The 13,100-nt window shown below is 43.5% G+C and overlaps 1 protein-coding gene across 1 annotated transcript in view; it reads left to right on the top strand.

Moving 5' to 3' along the window:
• Window positions 1-13,100, top strand: part of LOC137497038 (UDP-glycosyltransferase UGT5-like) — a 67,908-nt gene that overhangs the window by 4,430 nt on the left and 50,378 nt on the right. The gene's annotated exons all lie outside the window — the stretch shown is intronic.

Raw genomic sequence — 13,100 nt, 5'->3', positions numbered from 1 at the left:
TGTCTACGGATAAGCCGAAACATGTGTTCACTAATTTCGACCCTTGTCCCTGTTATGAATGGACCGAAAATATCGCTCGTAGGGTTAGTTTGTGCATGCATTTCAATGGGCTTGGCAGACTGATGTGTAATAGCAACTTCTCGCCCAGAGAGGAAAGCAACGGGAAACTACCCCACTCCTCATTTCCCTAGTACACCTCTTCAGTGACGCCTAGGCTATTTATGATAGCTGTTGGTGGAGCTATAGAGGATCAAACCAGCCTTCGGGCTGAATACCCAACATACATACTTTCATTGGGAAATCGGGTTGTTACACTTGGCGCGTTCTCCTCCTGAGTTTGAAACTGCATAACAGTCTCACAGCAACGACAACCAACGACGTGCTTATCGAGAACGGATATTATTTGTTTGTACAACTGATAAAGTGGACTTTATACCAGTAGGTGGCACTAACGGCAAGTTTTCTTTCACAGTATGGTCATATGATGTGACGGCCGCTGTTATTTATTCAAACATACTGCTCATTTAAACAGATTATCAACTGAGCAATCCTCATTCTCATATATCTGCATTATCATTCTAGTCGAGTATCTGCATATCTTCCAATACCATAAGAGGGAAAACCTTTTGTCTATGAATTTTTACAGCATGAGCAGTTTGTCATTTTTCGGGTGTTTTGGGGGTATTTTGCAAGATTTGTTGTTTTAATGCATTATGAATGTGGGATTCCTCGTCAATTTCCTGCAGCTGGGGATGACTCGGGGAGTCGGTGCATGTGTTGTTTCTTGTGTTCTATTTTTACAATTTACTTTTCGTCGCCCCGACACAGATATGTTATGGCGACGATGGGACAGAAAGGGGCTAGGAGTGGGCAGGGAGCGGCCGTGGCCTTAATTAAGGTACAGCCCCAGCATTTGCCTGGTGTGAAAATGGGAAACCACGGAAAACCATCTTCAAGGCTGTTGACACTGGGTTTTGAACCTGTATCTCCCGAATACTGGATACTGGCCGCTGCAGACATCGAGTTCGGTACATCTGCACTGCAACAAAACACATGCAGTGAGATGGAATACAGTTTCGATGTCTGTCGCGCCATTAATGGTGTAAATATCGAGGTGTATTAGTACCGGTATGTAAAAAATTGTTTATTGAGTTAATCTACTTGTATATACAAACTGCCAATAATTATCTCTATTACTTCTCAACATATTTATTATATTACTAGCAAGATACCCGTGCTTCGCTACGGTATTATACTGAAATTTATAATTGAATGCTTATCGTTTTATATATAAGCCGCCGATATTCGCGATCTGACTCGTTTTCTGAGAGATTACGGCAACGTTCCTCCCATTTTTCAATCTTCTTTCCAGCAATCGATATCGTATTTCCCGGGCTAGGTCCAGGTATTCCACCCGGTCAGTTGGGTCCCTAATCTTAGCCATGTTTTCCTATAAGCAATTTTAATGTGGATCAAATCCTTGAGGAGATCTGGTGTGGTGTCGTCTTGGGTGCCTTGGCGGTACTGAACCCGCGACCGGACTGCATTCATAGTCATTATACGTCCAGGACCCGTTTCCAGCGCGGTCCGCACATTTTGACGACGGTCCAGAACATTATTATTATTATTATTATTATTATTATTATTATTATTATTATTATTATTATTATTATTATTATTATTATTATTATTATTATTATTATTATTATTATTATTATTATTATTATTATTGATGTTCTGGACCCCACAGCAAAATGCAAGACCTCTACTTGGCGGTAAATTACATCTGCTGCCATTGTCATTGATGACAGTATGACCAGCACCATTGTCGCCCGTAGGCAAGTGCGCGGGATTTCTGGCGATACGAATGACATACTTCCGTGCATTATTGACCTTATTATAGAGGTGAACAATTGCACGGTCAATCTCATTCCTATCGTTTATTTGAAATGTGTTTAAATTTTTTTTTATATGCCAGGAGAATCTACTGTAATCTAAGAAGGTTCTCCAAAGGAAAAGATGACTCTTGAAAACGAACCCAGGAAAGATTAAAAATGATCGGTTTATGATCAGAATAAGTACATTGAAAATCCACAGCCTGTTTCCAGTCATTCAACCGGCTCAGGGATGGAATGAATAAGCCCCCAGCTAGCAGTGAGGATAGGAATTGTGCCGGCTGCCGAAGCCTGTCGCACTCCTCTAGGGCAATGATTAATGAATGACAAATGAAATGAAATGATATTGGAGAGTGTTGCTGGAATGAATGATGACGGGGAAAACCGGAGTACCAGGAGAAAAACCTGTCACGCCTACGCTTTGTCCAGCACAAATCTCACATGGAGTGACCGGGATTTGAACCACGGAACCCGGCGGTGAGAGGCCGGCGCACTGCCACCGGAGGCACGGAGGCTCCTTATAAGTACATTATGAACAGTAAAATCAATTGGTCTCACCTCCTTTTTCACCCCACTGCGGTTAAGTTGATTTACCCCCCCCCCCACCCCCACCCCCACCTCCAAAGAAAAAGAAGGCGTGTTTCTTTATGTTTAAAGGAGATTACAAATACCAATGTTCACGTGTATTACCTTCAGTTTTGAGATATAAGTATTCCCATGAAAATAATTAACTTTTTTCACTTACTTCCCCCCCCCCCCCTTAGGTAAATTTTCCGGCAAAAAGTATTTGTTTCTTTAATAGTAAAGGTTCATGTTTGTGGGTTACTGAGTCACGTCCTAGTGCGTGAACCATGGGCAACGGCTGAGTGGCCTAGTAAGTGGTCCTGAGAGTCGGGATACCAGTTGCTATGGAATGGGAGTGGGCATCTCGGACATATTCTGAGTCCTGGCCCTCCTTATGCTCAGGCGGCTAGGACTATACAGTCCACCGGTGGTCCATAACCCGTTAGAGGAGAAATCCTCACTTGGACTATGTGCAAGTAGGGTAGCATCCTGCTTCATGAATTTACCGAGCTCAGAACACTTTAAGCAAGCCTCGGACCTATGGGAGTAATGGAGTCCCACTCCCATTTGACAGGCGAGGGACTCCTTGGCAACAACTTGGCGAACGAAATGGAATTCGAAGGGGAGGTATCAATATTAATGGGGCCTATGGAAGAAAGAAAGTAGAACTGGCTGAGTCAGCAAAGAAGATGAATCTGGATGTGCTAGGAGTAAGTGATATTCGGGTAAGGGGAGATAACGAGGAAGAGATAGGAGATTATAAAGTGTCCTTGACGGGTGTTAGAACGGGAAGGGCAGAGTCTGGGGTAGGGCTCTTTATCAGGAATACCATTGCACGCAACATAGTTTCTGTTAGGCACGAAAATGGGCGAATGATGTGGGTAGATTTGTCAGTTGGAGGAATTAGGACTAGAATTGTGTCCGTGTATTCACCATGTGAGGGTGTAGATGAGGATGAAATTGACAAGTTTTATGAAGCATTGAGTGACATCGTGGTCAGGGTCAACAGCAAGGATAGAATAGTGCTAATGGGCGATTTCAAAGCGAGAGTTGGGAATAGAGCTGAAGGATACGAAAGGGTGAATGGTAAATGTGGGGAAGATATGGAAGCTAATGGGAATGGAAGCGTTTGCTGGAATCTGTGCTAGTATGGGTTTAGCTGTTACGAATACATTCTTCAAGCATAAGGCTATTCACCGCTACACATGGGAGGCTAGGGGTACCAGATCCATGATAGACTATATCTTAAAATACTTCGAATTCAGAAAATCTGTTAGGAATGTACGAGTATTTCGGGGATATTTCGATGATAGACCACTATCTGATCTGTAGTGAACTAAGTATCTCTAGGCCTAGGGTAGAGAAAGTGAAATCTGTCTGCAAACGAATAAGGGTAGAAAATCTCCAGGACGAGGAAATTAGACAGAAGTACATGGATATGATTAGTGAGAAGTTTCGAATAGTAGACAGTAAGCAGGTTCAGGATATAGAAAGTGAATGAGTGGCATACAGGGATGCTGTAGTAGAAACAGCAAGGGAATGCCAAGGAACAACTGTGCGTAAAGATGGGAAAAGGCGAACATCTTGGTGGAATGATGAAGTGAGAACAGCTTGTAAACGTAAAAAGTAGGCTTATCAGAAATGGCTCCAAACAAGGGCCGAGGCAGACAGGGATTGCTACGCAGATCAAAGAAACAGAGCGAAACAAATAGTTGTTGAATCCAAAAAGAAGTCCTGGGAAGATTTTGGTAATAACCTGGAAAGGCTAGGTCAAGCAGCAGGGAAACATTTCTGGACAGTAGAATCTTAGGAAGGGAGGGGAAAAGGAAATGAGCAGTGTTTTGAGTAATTCAGGTGAACCCATAATAGATCCCATGGAAGCACTGGAGAGGTGGAGGGAATATTTTGAACATCTTCTCAATGTAAAAGGAAATCATCTTGGTGGTGTTGTGAACAGCCGAGCTCATGGGGAGGAGGAAAATGATTATGGTGAAATTATGCTTGAGGAAGTGGAAAAGATGGTAAATAAACTCCATTGTCATAAAGCAGCAGGAATAGATGAAATTAGACCTGAAATGGTGAAGTATAGTTGGAAGGCTGGGATGAAATGGCTTCATAGAGTAGTAAAATTAGCGTGGAGTGTTGGTAAGGTACCTTCAGATTGGGCAAAAGCAGTAATTGCACCTATCTATAAGCAAGGGAACAGGAAGGATTGCAACAACTATCGAGGAATCTCATTGATTAGTGTACCAGGCAAAGTATTCACTGGCATCTTGGAAGGGAAGGTGCGATCTGTCATCGAGAGGAAGTTGGATGAAAACCAGTGTGGTTTCAGACCACAGAGAGGCTGTCAGGATCAGATTTTCAGTATGCGCCAGGTAAATAAAAATGCTACGAGAAGAATAGGCAGTTGTGTTTATGTTTCGTAGATCTAGAGAAAGCATACGACAGGGTACCGAGGGAAAAAGTGTTCGCCATACTGGGGGACTATGGAATTAAAGGTAGATTATTAAAAGCAATCAGAGGCATTTATGTTGACAATTGGGCTTCAGTGAGAATTGATGGTAGAATGAGTTCTTGGTTCAGGGTACTTACAGGGGTTAGACAAGGCTGTAATCTTTCACCTTTGCTGTTCGTAGTTTACATGGATCATCTGCTGAAAGGTATAAAATGGCAGGGAGGGATTCAGTTAGGTGGAAATGTAGTAAGCAGTTTGGCCTATGCTGACGACTTGGTCTTAATGGCAGACTGTGCCAAAAGCCTACAGTCTAATATCGTGGAACTTGAAAATGGGTGCAATGAGTAATGGTATGAAAATTAGCCTCTCGAAGACTAAATTGATGTCAGTAGGTAAAAAATTCTACAAAATTGAAGGTCAGATTGGTGATACAAAGCTAGAACAGGTCGATAATTTCAAGTATTTAGGTTGTGTGTTCTCCCAGGATGGTAATATAGTGAGATTGAATCAAGGTGTCGTAAAGCTAATGCAGTAAGCTCGCAGTTGCGATCAACAATATTCTGTAAGAAGGAAGTCAGCTCCCAGGCGAAACTATCTTTACATCGGTCTGTTTTCAGACCAACTTTGCTTTACGGGAGCGAAAGCTGGGTGGACTCAGGATATCTTATTCATAAGTTAGAAGTAACAGACATGAAAGTAGCAAGAATGATTGCTGTACAAACATGTGGGAACAATGGCAGGAGGGTACTCGGAATGATGAGATAAAGGCTAATTTAGGAATGAACTCGATGGATGAAGCTGTACGCACAAACCGGCTTCGGTGGTGGGGTCATGTGAGGCGAATGGAGGAGGATAGGTTACCTAGGAGAATAATGGACTCTGCTGTTGAGGATAAGAGAAGTAGAGGTAGACCAAGACGACGATGGTTAGACTCGGTTTCTAACGATTTAAAGATAAGAGGTATAGAATTAATGAAGCCACAACACTAGTTGCAAATCAAGGATTGTGGCGACGTTTAGTAAATTCTCAAAGGCTTGCAGACTGAACGCTGAAAGGCATAACAGTCTATAATGATAATGTATGTATGTAATAGTAAAGGATCTTCTAAATACCGATTATCTTCAGTTTTTGAGATATGTGTCCTCATGAAACGAATTCAACTCCTTTTCACACCCGTCCCCAAAGATTATCCCCCACCCAAAACCCGTTGTTTCATTTTTAAAGAAAATCTAAATACCAATTTTCACGTATGTAACAACTTTAGTTTTTATTGGATGTAAGTATCCTCATACAATTAATTCAATTAATTTTTCAATATTTTCACCTCCCCCCTCTCTTCATTGGATTTTCCGAGAATACCTGTTTCTTTACTTTATCAGAAGATTCCAAATACCAGTTTTTATGTGTGTAACATTTTACGTTTCTGAGATATACTGTAGATATAGTCTTTCTAAAAATTCACCCCAATTTTTCATTGCTGTTTAACCCACATTAATTAGATTTTCCAAAAAAAAAAAAATTCTGTATTTTTAAAGGAGATCCCATATACTAATTGTTAGGTCTATAATATCTTCAATTTCTGAGATATAAGTATTCTCATTGAAGACATTCAACCCCTTATTCACAGCTTTTCACCCCTCCTATTGGGATTTACAGAAAACACAAAAATGCGTGTTCTTTTATTTTTGAAGGAGATTCTAAATATCAGCTTTACATCTGCAGACTTTTAAAGTTTTGAGATATAGATGCACTCATTTTTAAAATACACCCCCGCTTTCACCCCCCCCCCCTATTTTGATTTTCCGAAAACGAAAAGTACACGTTTCTTTATTTTTAAAGGAGATCCTAAATACCGATTTTCAGTGCTGTAACATCTTCAGTTTCTGGGATATAAGGATCATTATTAAAGGCTTTCAACCCTTTTTCACCCCTTTTCACCCCTCCTGTTGGGATTTTCCGAAAACAAAAAATACATGTTTCTTTCTTTTTAAAGGAGATTCCAAGTACCGATTTTTACATCTGTAAACTTATAAAGTTTTGAGATAGAGATACACTCATTTTAAAAATTCACCCCCGTTCAACCCTCCACTATTTGGATTTTCCAAAAACAAAGTACATGTTTCTTTATTTTTAAAAGAGATCCCAAATACCTATTTTCAGGTCTGTAATATCTTCACTTTCTGAGATATATGTATCCTCATTAAAGGCATTCAACCCATGTTTCACTCCTCCCCCCCCCCCTATTGGGATTTTCCGAAAACAAAAAATACGTGTTTCTTTATTTTTAAAGTAGATTCTAAATACCAATTTCTACGTCTGTAAACTTTTACAGTTTCGAGATATAGATACACTCATTTTAAAATGTTACCCCCCATTTCACCCCCCATTATGTGGATTTTCCTCAAACAAAAAATACGTGTTTTTTAATTTTAAAGGAGGTTCCAAATTTAAATTTTCATGATTGCAACATCTTCAGTTTTTGAGATATAGGTCTCCTCATAAAAGGTGTTCAACCCAGTCCCCCCCCCCCATTTTCATACCCCCCTTCATGGGATTTTCCGAAAACAAAAAAAAAGAGTTTATTTATTTTTAAAGGAGATTCCAAATACCAATTTTTATTATTCTAAACCTTTAAGTTTTTGAGATATAGATATCCTCATTTTAAAAATTAACCCCCTTTCCACCGCGTTAGCGACGGAATATCCAAAAATCCTCCCTTAGCGAGCACTTACAGGTTAATATGAATGTATCCCCAAAATTTCATTTCTCTATGTCCACTTGTTTCGACTCGGCGATGATGAATCAGTCAGTCAGTCAGTCAGTCAGTCAGTCAGTCAGTCAGTCAGTCAGTCAGTCAGTCAGTCAGTCAGTCAGTCAGTCAGTCAGTCAGTCAGTCAGTCAGTCAGGACAAGTTATTTTATATACATAGATTACGTCCGCCTCTGTAGTGTAGTGGTTAGTGTGATTGGCTTCCACCCCAGGAAGCCAAGGTTCGATTTCCGGCCTTGCCACGAAATTTGAAACGGGATCCACTCAGCCTCGAGAGCTCAACTGAGTAGAGGGGTTCGATTCCCACTTCATCCACCCTCGAAAGGGTTTTCCATGGTTTCTCACTTCTCGAGGCAAATACCGAGGTAGTACCTAACTGAAGACTATGGCTGCTTCCTTCCCTATCCCTTCCAATGTTCCCATCCCCCACAATGCCCCTGTTCAGCATAGCTGGTGAGGCCGCCTGGGCGAAGTAATGGTCCTCCTCTCCATGTGTATACCGCGACCCAAAGTCTCGCGCTCCAGGACACTGCCCTTGAGGCGGTAGAGGGATTCCTCGCTGAGACGGAGGGAAAAAGCAACCCTGGAAGGAGTATTTACACTTACTTAGCAAATGTCATGGGATAGTCACCTAATAGCGTGTGGGGCCTCCTCTGGTCCTGCGAACTGCAGTGAGACGCCGTGGAAGTGAGTCGACAAATCCCTGGTAGTCCTCTGGACGCAGCTGACACCAAATCGTTTGCAGAGCGGCCGCCAATGGTGGTCTGTTCGTGGGTGCAGGATCCATGGCACGGAGCCTGCGTTCCAGAACATCCCAGATATGCTCGATAGGGTTCACATCGGGGCTCCTGGGTGGCCATGGCAGTCGTTGGACCTCCGCTGCATGTTCCTGGAACCATTCCCGAGCGACGTGAGAGCGATGTGGCTGCGCGTTATCATCTTGAAACATCGCAGAACCGTCTGGGCGCTGGAAGGCCAAAAATGGGTGGAGATGGTCTCCGAGCAGCTCAACATACCGCGTGCCATTCAAAGTCTCTTCCAGAACAACCAGAGGGCCCATTCCATACCAGGAAAATGCACCCCAGACCATAACAGAGACACCAGCGCCCTGGACCACACCTTCGAGGCAGGCGGGATCTATTGCTTCATGTGGTCTGCGCCATACACTGTGCCTCCCATCGGCATGGTGCAGTTGAAATCGTGATTCGTCCGACCATATCACGTTACGCCATTGTTCCAGTGTCCATCCCTGGTGACTGGCGACAAATGCGCGTCGTTGTGCCCGATGACGTTGGGTTAACAGTGGCACCCTCGTGCGGCGCCGGCTCCCATACCCCATAGAACCCATGTTCCTACGGATTGTCCACTGGGAGACGTGTCTAGCACGGCCTGTGTTGAATTGAGCCATGATTTGTTGCACGGTTGCCCGTCTGTCACTATTGACAATCCGTATCACATGTCGCCGGTCACGGTCATCGGGGGTGGCTGGACGGCCGGTCGTTCGTCTGTTGTGGACGGTGACACCCGCATTCAGCCATTCACGATACACCCTGGGCACGGTTGATCGTGTGAAGCCGAATTCCCGCACCACTTCCGAAATCACACTTCTCATCCTTCGGGCACCCGTTCGAACGGTGTCAGCTCACGACGACGTTCCATGTTACACCTGTCACATGCACAGTCACTGCTCACAAGGTCTCCTATACAATTGCCGCTGGCACAGGGGGCGTGTGGTGCGCAGACAACACACCTGCGCATCACTGCTCCGCTATCCCATGACATTTGCTCAGTCAGTGTATATCATTACACATTCAAGCTGGACACCGTTTATACGGATGTATCGATATATAAGGTTATTATTTAACAATTTTTAAATCAAGTTTAGTAAAAGTAGTATCTGATATTTGTGTATGACTTGGATGCATTGTATTGTAAAATGTAACTGGTGTTATTGGCTCTAGACCAGAGTTGTTCAGCTGGGCGCCCGTAGATGCTAGGGCTCACTTGTCCGAAATGCGGGCTGCTTAAGTACCAAGCGCACGTTACGAGAGAGCGAATACATTCTGTACGGCACAGAAGTGACGTTCGATTGTGACTACGAAGCTCTCCTCGCACCATTCATCGGAATATTTGTGGGGGACAGTATTTAAAAAGGACGCTATAATCGCAAGAGAAAAGGCCTTTTACATCGTTTGGGTTTGATTTATACTGCGGTCGATATTAACAGACATGGTTTTATTTTTCAATATGAAAATATTCAAAGAAAACTGATACGTTACAAGATTGGTGTTACAATGTACAAATATACGGGGTTGAAGCGTGCAAGCTTCGATTTACAATTTCTTGGAAGGGATGGCAGAATTCTCCTTAAGAAAAGTACAAAATCTGTCATTGAATCCGTAAAACGCAATACATTTACATACTACTTCAACAAGTTTAATTTTGCACAGTTTTGTAATGCTATGTGACTTCCCGTGTTCACTAAATTTCTGATAATTATAATTAACACTTATCTTCAGACGTCCATTAACAATAGCTAGCCTCTAAATAGCAAGTGAGTTTCATCACTAGTGAAGACACAGATATTTACTATATAAGAACAATACTGTAAACGCAATAACAAGTAGATATACAGCATGTCTTTAAATAAGCTAACTAATATTATTCCTGGTGAGCATGATTGTATTGTTGATGAGTTTTGAGTTTGTTAAATCACATAGACTGTCCGGCTCCATAGCGAAATGGTTAGCATGCTGGCCTTTGGTCACTGGGGTCCCGGGTTCTATTCCCGACGGGGTCAGGAACTTTAACCATAATTGGTTAATTTCGCTGGCACGGGGGGCTGGGTGTATGTGTTGTCTTCACATCATATCATCCTCATCAAGACGCGCCGGACGCCTACGGGCGTCAGTTCAAAGGACCTGCACCTGGCGAGCCGAACTTGTCCTCGGACACTTCCGGCACTAAAAGCCATACACCATTTCATTTTTGCAATCACTTAGACTCAAGCAACAAGAAGCCACTGTATTTATTATATTAGGAATGTTTCTAAAGCACAATATAATATTGAAAATTGTAAATCATTCCGTAGAGTACAAAAATATTTCGAGGTACATGTAAGCTGTTTATTGTATCTAGTTAATATAAGTAAAAAGAACACAAATAACTAGTTTCTTACAACGTATAGTTGGGGACAAATCGTGACGACCTCGCCTCACACCACTACTTTCCAACGGCAGCTCTATGTCTATTAGCGACTTATGGGATTTACTAACTCTACTGCAGCCAGAGTTGCCAAATCGCATACTGCACTCTACACGAAGAAAGGGTACATACTACAGAGAATTAGGAAGAAAGTGGTTTGGCAGCCTCTCCAAAACAAACAAGGATCACTTAGAGCTCGTTAACTCAGCAGGGTGCAGGGTGTGATTGACTACTGGCTTCCAGCTCGCTTCCAGGAACTGAGGTCGTAATGTTTTGTCCCCAACTATAAGTTAACTGAAAATGATCTGGGTTTCTGTCCATTGGAAGTAAAAAAAAAAAAAACACTATTCACTCAATACTCAAATGAACGTCCACCGTTCATTGACTTTCACGGTCTGTGACGTAACCACAACGTTGATATCGCTGAAGCGCACACACTGATCGATCGCCCGCCCCCTTATTTGCTGTGTGCCCGCAGGACGAAATGTCCGGCATGAGCGTCTCTGGTCCAGACCAAACACCATTTTGTCAAGCAAAAGATAAATGAAAGTTTAATGGAGAAGGCACTTGCTGTATCAGATTAATGTGTGCACAGGGTGGTCAGAAACAACGGGTGATAAATAATTTGAAAGGGATAATTCGATATTCCACGCCATTCTCATTTTATCAGCTGCTCGAGTGTCCGCCTCCGTAGCGTAACGGTCCTTGAGGGCCCAGGTACGAGGGTAAATTGATTAAAAAAGAAAGAAGGAATTTTAGAAAGAAAGAAAGAAAAAGAATGAACAATAAGGTGTCCGGCTCCATGGCTAAATAGTTAGCGTGCTAGCCTTTGGTCAAAGGGTTCCCGTGTTCGATTCCCGGCCAGATCGGGGATTTTAACCTTCATTGGTTAATTCGAGTGGCTCGGGGGCTGGATGTGTGTGTTGTCCCCAACATCCCTGCAACTCACATACCACACATAACACTATCCTCCACCAAATAACACGCAGTTATCTACACGTGGCAGATGCTGCCCACCCTCATCGGAGGGTCTGCCTTAAAAGGGCTGCACACGGCTAGAAATAGCCTCACGAAATTTATTTTAGCTACTGAAGTTAACCAGTCAGATAGCTTCGTGGGCCAATTTAAATGGGTTAGCGAGGCAGGGTTGCTAAATCTGAACGTGGCTTAAGAACAGCTTGAGAGAACCAATCGAAGAAAAACAAATTTGCCAGGGGAGAGATTTGAACGCGAACCTCCAAGTTGACATAATGGGGCCATAACAATAAAGCTACGGTGACACGTGCTGACTCCCAACCCGGTCTTAAGCCACATGCAGTGTTAGCAACAATGCCTGCATAGCTCATTTGAATTCGCTCGCGAAGCGATCTGTTTGGCTGAATTCAGTAGCTGATAAAATTATAACGGCCGGGCTATGTGGCTCAGGCGGTTTGAGGCGCTGGCCTTCTGACCCCAACATGGCAGGTTCGATCCTGTTTCAGTCCGGTGGTATTTGAAAGGGCTCAAATACGTCACCTTCGTCGGTAGATTTATTGACACGTAAAAGAACTCCCAAACCAAACCCCATGGCGCAACAGCCCCGAAGGGCCACGGCCTATCAAGCGACCGCTGCTCAGCCCGAAGGCCTACAGATTACGAGGTGTCGTGTGGTCAGCACTAGGGGTCCTGAAAATGAAAATCCGCAGCCTGTTTCCAGTTATTCAACCGGGTCAGAAATACAATGAATGGAGCCCCCATCTAGCGGCGAGGATAGGAATTGTGCCGGCTGCCGAAGACTGTCGCACTCCTCTGGGGCAATGCTTAATGACTGACAGATGCAAGGAAATGATATTGGAGAATGTTGCTGGAATGAAAGATGACAGGGAAAACCGGAGTACCCGGAGAAAAACCTGTCCCAACTCCTCTTTGTCCAGCACAAATTTCACATATTTGAACCACGGAACTCAGCGTTGAGAGGTCGGCGCGCTGCCGCCTGAGCCACGGCGGCTTTACTAGGGATCCTCTCGGTCGTTATTCTTGGTTTTCTAGACCGGGTCCGCAATCTCGCCGTCATATAGCTCCTCAATTGCAATCACGTAGGCTGAGTAGACCTCGAACCAGCCCTCAGATCCAGGTAAAAATCCCTGACCTGGCCGGGAATCGAATCCGGGGACTCCGGGTAAGAGGCAGGCACGCTACCCATACACCGTGGGGCCGGCAAAAGAACTCGC

Source organism: Anabrus simplex, chromosome 1 (genome assembly GCF_040414725.1).
Source record: "Anabrus simplex isolate iqAnaSimp1 chromosome 1, ASM4041472v1, whole genome shotgun sequence".
NCBI lineage: Eukaryota > Metazoa > Arthropoda > Insecta > Orthoptera > Tettigoniidae > Anabrus > Anabrus simplex.
The sequence above is the reverse complement of the archived record's forward strand: the minus strand, read 5'-3'. Positions and strand labels throughout refer to the sequence as shown.